At 29.9% G+C, this 8,057-nt stretch overlaps 1 long non-coding RNA gene across 4 annotated transcripts; it reads right to left on the bottom strand.

Moving 5' to 3' along the window:
- Window positions 1-524: 524 nt before the first annotated feature.
- Window positions 525-4,235, bottom strand: LOC122294926. Of its 4 annotated transcripts, none has more exons than XR_006237800.1 (9): window positions 4,101-4,235; window positions 2,514-3,914; window positions 2,104-2,169; window positions 1,954-1,965; window positions 1,789-1,865; window positions 1,503-1,625; window positions 1,179-1,225; window positions 958-1,045; window positions 525-829 (listed from the first exon to the last, which is right to left on the bottom strand). It is a non-coding gene; the product is annotated as an uncharacterized LOC122294926 (long non-coding RNA). The 4 variants fall into 4 exon arrangements; XR_006237802.1 differs by having other exon boundaries at window positions 3,881-3,914; XR_006237801.1 differs by lacking the exon at window positions 1,954-1,965.
- Window positions 4,236-8,057: the final 3,822 nt, after the last annotated feature.

Below are 8,057 nucleotides of genomic sequence, written 5' to 3'. Positions count from 1 at the left end.
AAAAAGTATTATTGCCCATGAAAGGTTTAAGTCATGGGCAATACCTATGTTTTCCCACGACACATCTCGTGGCAAGAGCCGATGAAGCTTGTCGCAAAAGCGCATCCATTTTCGTTTATGTGAGAATAGGAGCAAATACCACGAGAGGTACTGGTGGGTATTAGTATTACCCACTACAACATTTGTGGGGAAAAACTTCTACCGGCAAAAAAATAGTATTTGCCGCTAGTTGTCTTCGTGGAAAATGCTAAAAGAATTTAGAAAAAAAAAAATACAAACCGTAAAACCAAAAACAAACCCATTCTAAGCCAAAAATGATCATAAAAAATTGTTTAATATAAGCTAAAAAATTATATACAAATCAACGTAACCATGAAATGCAATAAACCACCATTCATTAAAATTCAATACATAACAACCAACATGTACACCAATGAAATGCAATAAAACCACTTTGAACATAGTCTATCCAGCTGATAATATCAATCTACAAATGTTCTTTCAAGCTTCATACACACCAACAATAATCCCAACCAACATATCACTTCAATATTTACTACCAATTCACATCATTCCACTTCACACTTCCATATATATAACTCAAAATCTTGTATTGCAAGACATATCAACATGCTTGCTGCCCATGTAATCCAATCCAACACAAATGTAGATATTTTATTCAAATAACACTTGAGTTTTTGAAATGTGTTCATTACATACAACATAAAGACATTGGCCTTAACTGAAATTCAAATACTTGAATGAGCTTTGTCAGCTTTTAGCTCACCAAGAACCAAATCATAGAGGATCACCATATCAATTGAACTACCTGTGGAAAGTCCTCAAAAAAGTTAAAGGCAAAATTTATTCAATGCAAATAATTTAATATGACAACCAAAAGGCAAAAAAAGAGATGAAAGAAGTGCATGACGACTATGCAAATGGCAAAAATCTTACCACAAATATGACAAGCAAAATGAATGGTGTTTGGTCAACAAAATTTCATTAGCTGAAAAGTTATACGTGTGTCTTCTACTTTCCTTTCCTGCAATCAGATAATAAGGTACAAAAATTAAACCACACCAATCAAAACTTAAAAATATATAAATGAAAATGCAAGACTAACCAACTCATAAGGCACAAATAAATGCAATAGCAGAGACTAGAGAGTAACTCACTTGGAATTTATTAAGGACCATCACTGCAGCAATAGACTAGCCCAAACCTTTTGAAATAAGATGCTGAATCAGTAGGAACTTCTTAATTATATAAGAGAAAAGCGATACTACTCTTTATCTTAGATCTTCTTGATCTTGTTATCCCCGTCACACTAACTGATCGTGCGACACATTTAAGTTAGTTTCACATGTTTATCGCTTAAATTTATATATATATTTAAATAGTACCGCATCATCGCACAAACCTTTATGACTAGAAATAATATACCTAAGATAAAGAAATGCATTTCTCATAGTAAAAAGGAATATTATCTGATCAAGTACCTTGTTTGGATTAGGAATAGAGCAAAGTGGGAGGTGGGTCATCATTTCTTGGTAAGAACATTCATCCTTCTCTGTAAGTTGTAGTGCTCCATCGAGGACAAAAACCTTGCCATAGGCCGATGACTGCATTGATCAATAATAATTATTGAGGATATTATAATACAAGATATATAGTAGCACACATGCATGCATGCTGCTTTTGCATTATTACACAAATGATCAACTCAAAAATTAGTACATGTGTCTCACAATAAAATAAATATATATATATATACAAGATATATACCTGGAAAACCATCATACTTTGGTATTTGGACGATCCTTGAAACAGAATTTTCTCCACTTTTAGAAAGTGTGCTTGTCCTACAATATATATATTATATATTATGGTCCATTATAGTGCAAGTAGTGGAACAAAAAAGATTCAAAGCAGAATTAATAGCTTGGCAACCTTTGCGTTGAACTGAGTAGATGATCATGATAGATCAACACGCATGCGCAAGATCATTTACATGTCAAGATCATCATCTTCACCAAATTATGAGTGCATGCTTACTGAATCCAAAAATAAAGAACAACCAAAATAATAATAATAACATACTTTGTTTTCTTAAATTTGTTTGTCCATTGATTTCTTTTTCCTGAGATGTCCAAAGTCAGAAATGTGCTGCAATTAATTAGAAAAATCATTAAAAAAGATACTACTATAAAGAACTAGTTAAGGTAAATTAACGATGAAAATGGTCTAACTGATGATTAACTGTATATAATGTGTGTGTGTGTGTGTGTGTGTGTGTGTGTGTGTTTAAGAAAAGAAGAAGTTTTAACTTATAATAAGCTGTCTGAATTCGGCTGATCAAATTAGTCAGAAAGAGATCAACTAAATGTATCCAAAAACAAAGATATATATATAAAAGCTAATGCATAGGGAGAAATTTGAGTGTGATCATCACATATATGCATATAATAAATTCTCAGAACTTCATGACCAATGAAAGTGAAACTGATCACCTGGCCAAATTGGACAATGCTCTGCAAATCAACCAGGAATCCGTGGTTGTTTAAGATCATGATCATGATCACCAGAATCTATGCTGTCCGATAACACTTGATGATGATGATCAGAAAACTGGTGAGCAGCAGAGACTCCATTTTTCACCATTACAGACCACAAGAACTCCATCTTCTTTTGGCAACTTTGGGTACAAATCCATAGAGATTGAGGTAGAAACATGAATGGTAGTTGCTTCCATCTTGAGCTTGGTTTGCTCATGAGTTCTCTTGGTATCTGCCATCTATATCTAATATGCTTGCATGCTTAATTTGTTTTATGGTTTGCCTTTTTATATGGCATTTACCTATTCTCCTTTCTCTCCGTCGAATTAATTATATATATATATATATATTATTCTATTGCTTATTAAATTGACAAAAAGAAAGCTACATCTGCTACCCAACATAAATATGAACATACTACTATAACAAAATCAAACCTCCATATACGACTGAAAGCAACAGTAAATGATAACAAAGTTAAGAACCATCTACAATAAGGTTCCAATTAAAGCCATTATACCAAAACTTAAGGCTGCAAAGCAAAACAGAATAGCCAAAAATCCCATATAAAGGCCATCTAAACTGTCAACGTATATGATAGATATTATTCACACATGGGTATGCACATATTTGGTTCCATTTTGCAAAATATAAGTACCATCAATGATGCTACCAGGTTAATTTCTAAGTTCTTTTCCCTTCCTCCAAACTAGCAGAGATTACTGCCCTCCTCAGTGTGCATTTATTTGATTAGATGTGAATTAAATATTTCACAGCAGCTAGAGCTACCAAAATCCCAAGATCACAGCACTTAGAGAAGGTTTCCTTTGAGAAAATTTTTATAGCTTAGACAAAGGTTTGTAACAAAACTACCCACCCTCTTTTCCTACCCAAATCATGGGGCACCACAAATATGACAAATGATGATACTTTCACTACCTCCCGAGGAGGTTGAGCAACCCCATATTAACAAAAATCAGATAAAACTCACTTTCATGAACTCTCGGATGTATATCACCCAAAAGAACATTCGACAAAGCTCCCAAAACCCCAAATCAATTCTAAATCAATATCTAAAAAACTGATCCAAACCCATCCTTCAACATAAAAAAAGTCCCTAATGTAGATATAAAAAAAAAAAAAAAAAAAGCACTGCAATTCGTAACAGATTCACAATCAATAATGGAGGATATAAAAAATAAGTGAACTTTCCCAAACACGCAAGAACTCCATTAAAATTCAAAAAATAGTACTATGCTCTGATAAAATGCTTCCAATCCATAGACCTAAATCGGGAGGGGGAAAATTTGAAAAACACAGACCCATTCTGGTGAGCAGCAGCCCGTCGTCCACGCTCTGGTCAAGATCCCCCACATACGACGATGGAACCGAGAGAGAGAGAGAGAGAGAGAGAGAGAGAGACATAATTAGGGCGAAATAGAGAGTGAGAGAAACGGAGAGAGAAAGAGAGAGAGAGAGAGACGCAAACCCAAAGAAACGAAGATAGAGAAAGAAATTAATATGGGAGGATTAGAGACTCACCTCCTCGGCGAGGTGGCGATAGCACACCAGCAAGCACGGCTTAGGAAGGGCGGCAGCAAACTCAAAGAGAACAGAGAGGGAGTATCAAGCGGGGGGAAAAGAAAAGGGGGAAGGAAGAACGAGCGGGTATCGGGCTGGGGAAAAAAGAAATAAGGGGAAAGTGGGATGTAATATTTAAAAGTATTTGCGGCAACATGAAGTCGCCGCAAAAAGATTTTTTTCGCCCCAAAAAATATTTTTTACCACGGCTTCTTGCTCGTCGGACGTAATTTAGTAGAAAATAACTTCTTCTTTTCACACGGACACTTTTGGTGTCATAAACTAAGTATTTGCCACGAATGCAAAGCTTGGGATAAAACTTTCATGAGAAAAAGCTAAATTTCTTGTAGTGTAATTTTTATCTAAATTTATCTCATCTGATCTCATTATTAAAAAACTATATCGTATCACAAAATATTATTAAAAATATTATGAAATAGGTTAACACGATACAATATGAATTATTTCAAACTATTTATGTAAATGAATTGAATAAGTCTGAAATTAATCCCTTTAACCTAATTAAATTTAATATAATTTTATATAAATGTTAAAATTACAATATCTGTAAAAATTATAAAACTAACTATTAGTTCAAAATTACAATTCAAATAATAAAAATATCGAAATTAAAATTTTAATAATTTTATTTTAAGTTTAAGGGTATAATTGTAACTTTAACTTTCTTAATGTATCATAACGGATCGATCCGATATCAACAAGTTAAGTAATCGTGTCTTAACAAGTTAAAAATTAGTACTTATGTAAGTAATGTTGGTAGTACAATATTTTGTGATAGGATTGAAATACCACATTATTATTGCTTTAGGAGTACTTAATAATTTCTCAAATATTAAGTCAATTAGTCATAACTCAACTTACTAAACGAAAAACACTCCACGTAACTAAATTGGCGTGTGTTGAGGCATTATACAACAGATAGCTAGGCCCTTTAAAAAATATTTGACATTTTGATTTGCAGAATCTTGGTTGAATTCTCATAAATTCATACTTCTACGTGGAATCAACTCCTTCCATGGATCATTGCAATTTTAATTTGAAACCTTGCAAAGTTTGCTGAGACTATTATCTTCAAATAAAGTAGAAACCTAGCCAAATATATATGCAATTTTGATATAAAAACTTTACTTTTTAAAACTACATCTATAATTTGAAGAATTTAGATTATGTATTAAAAAAAAGTTAGTAATTTGATTGGATATATTATTTTGTATTTCATAACTTGATTCTATGTGTTAATTTCAATAACACAAATGAGGAGTAGACGATGTGGCTTAATAACATTAATTGTTATTCAATAATAATAATAAAGTGAGATATATAGACGATGATGATATGTCTTTATCAGAAAAGAGTTTTATATGTAATAGATACTGGAAAATTATTTACACACAATAATTTTTCACAATATATTTTATAATAACATGTTAAATGACAAATATTTTTGTAAAATATCTTATAAAAATAATATTATTTTATAAAAATACTCTCATTTTATAATATTGTCATAAAATATATTATAAAAATCTGTTATGTGAGTATCTTTACAAATAGATATTTCCCAATTATTCTTATTCTACCTAGTCTATAGTAAAATTGAAGATTGTTAGAGCATTCACATCCAGTATCCCAAAATATCAGATTTTTCATAATTTGAGATTTATTATAAGGTTTTGATCCAAATACTCCCCACATCCGAATCCTTATTTTAGGGAAAATGTTTATTATAGTGAGTCTCCAAATTGTTCATCTCCTAAATCATTTTTTATCAATATTTTATTCTAATATATAAAATAAATATTTTTCCAATCATCTACACTTTCTCTCATATTCATATTTATTATAATTTTAAATAATAATTTTAAAAATAATTTAATTAATTACGAAAATATAAAAAATTTAATTTTAAAAATATTATCATATCCACAAAAAAATAATTTGAATTTTTTTGTAATAGTTCAAAACATAAGAAAATATATTGAGTAGTTAAGTTTGTAAATGGAAGTGAGAGAAAAAAATAATAAAAAAAGAATAAAAAAATATTATTTTAATAGAATAGATAAAATATAGGCAATGAGATGTCTGAAGTTTTTTAAAGATGAGTAAAATTTTAAAAATTATATTTTTTAACTAAATTATAAATTTTTTTTCAATAGAAAATGAGATGTGAAAGCTCTTAACGGGATCAATATTTTTCGTAAGTACAGTCGCTAGCTCGCTGTCGTAGTCAGTCACCGGGTGGGTTGTAGATGAATCCTATCCTGAAGAAATGATGGCCGCACAGCTAACGTGTGGTTGCCCACACCATCAAGTAGCTTATCCATATTGACTTACTTCAATGAATTTGTGAATCATATGATGTTTATAATATATATGGAGATCAGGTGCTGGGTGTGGATTGAGAGGGAATTTCAACCCATTTTAATCTCATATTAAAATATTCATTTTATTCCATCTCATTCAATGATTCCAATCTTCTTTTTAAATATAATTGAAATATAAATATTTTAAAATTAAATATTACAATTTTTTTTAATATTTCAAACAAAAAATAAAAAATATACTTTTTTAAAATTTTAAATAAAAATAATATTATAAAATTATATTGTAATAATATTTTAGCATCATAATACTTTTTATTCAACTTTTACTCTTATTTTTCAAAACTTAAAAAATATTCAATTCAAACTATGTAACTACTATTCACAAACTATTTTATTATTATTCATAAAATTCTCATATCATATCACTTTCCAAACATGTAGGCAGGTAGAGGCAGAAATTAGTAAGTAATTACTTATCTAGTTTCCGAAACAGATTATATATATTCTATTTTCAGTGATGTGTTGAAGTAATTAATCAAAATGACATATTTTTTTTTCACCAAAGCTTTAATTTTGACGCATGAAATGATATACGAGGGTTCTTTTTTTTTTTTTTAGATGCAACGTACTCTGGATTTTTCAGTCCTTGCATTGTTATTTGTTCGAAATCCCAGATCTCACAAGCTCCATATATAGTGCACGTCAAAATCAGGAAAAACTCAAATTGTTCTCATAATCATGATTGAAAATTCTGATCTCTAAAAGATCAGAAAACCTTTCATTTGAATTTATGTTAAATGCTGCGAATCAAATCACTTTAATTTGATATTATTTCCATCTCTTTTCTCTATTTTAATTAATCATTTTTATTATGATATTAGAACTCTTAACTGACGTCAGGTTTGATTATATTGACTATTTCTCTCAATTACCTCTTCATATCACAAAGTTTTCATTATCATTCAATCATGTTTAATCTCAATCTAAGCATTTAGAATATCCTTATAAGAAGTGAGCTTTTTTTGAATTTTGGTTTATTGTGAACATTATTTGACGCAAAGCTTCAATTAAGTCTCGCTATTGTAGTCAGTCACCGATAGGTTATATGGTAGATGAACCCTATCCTGAAGAAATGATGCAGGCCGCACAGCTAACGTGTGGTTACCCATACCATCGAGTACCTTATCTATATGGACTCACTTCAGTGAATATGTGAATCACATGATGTCTATAATATTGAGATAAGGTGCCGTGTGAATCTCATCTTAAAATTTTTATTTTATTCCGTTTTATTCTATCTTCTTTTTAAATATAATTCAAATATAAATATTTTAAAATTAAATATTATAATTCTCTAAACTTTTAATAAAAATAAAAGATCATTACTTAAACACTAAAAATTAGTACAACTTTTATAAATTTCAAAACAAAACACAAAAATCAATACAATCTTTACAAATTTTTACAAAACTCTCATCTCATCTTATCTTAATCATTACAATTTTTTCAAATTTTTATATAAAATAAAATAAATAATTCAACTTTTTCAAATCTCGATACAATATTTTCAAAT

This window comes from Carya illinoinensis, chromosome 14 (genome assembly GCF_018687715.1).
Source record: "Carya illinoinensis cultivar Pawnee chromosome 14, C.illinoinensisPawnee_v1, whole genome shotgun sequence".
NCBI classification, from domain to species: domain Eukaryota; kingdom Viridiplantae; phylum Streptophyta; class Magnoliopsida; order Fagales; family Juglandaceae; genus Carya; species Carya illinoinensis.
This window is presented reverse-complemented; position numbering and strand designations above follow the sequence as displayed.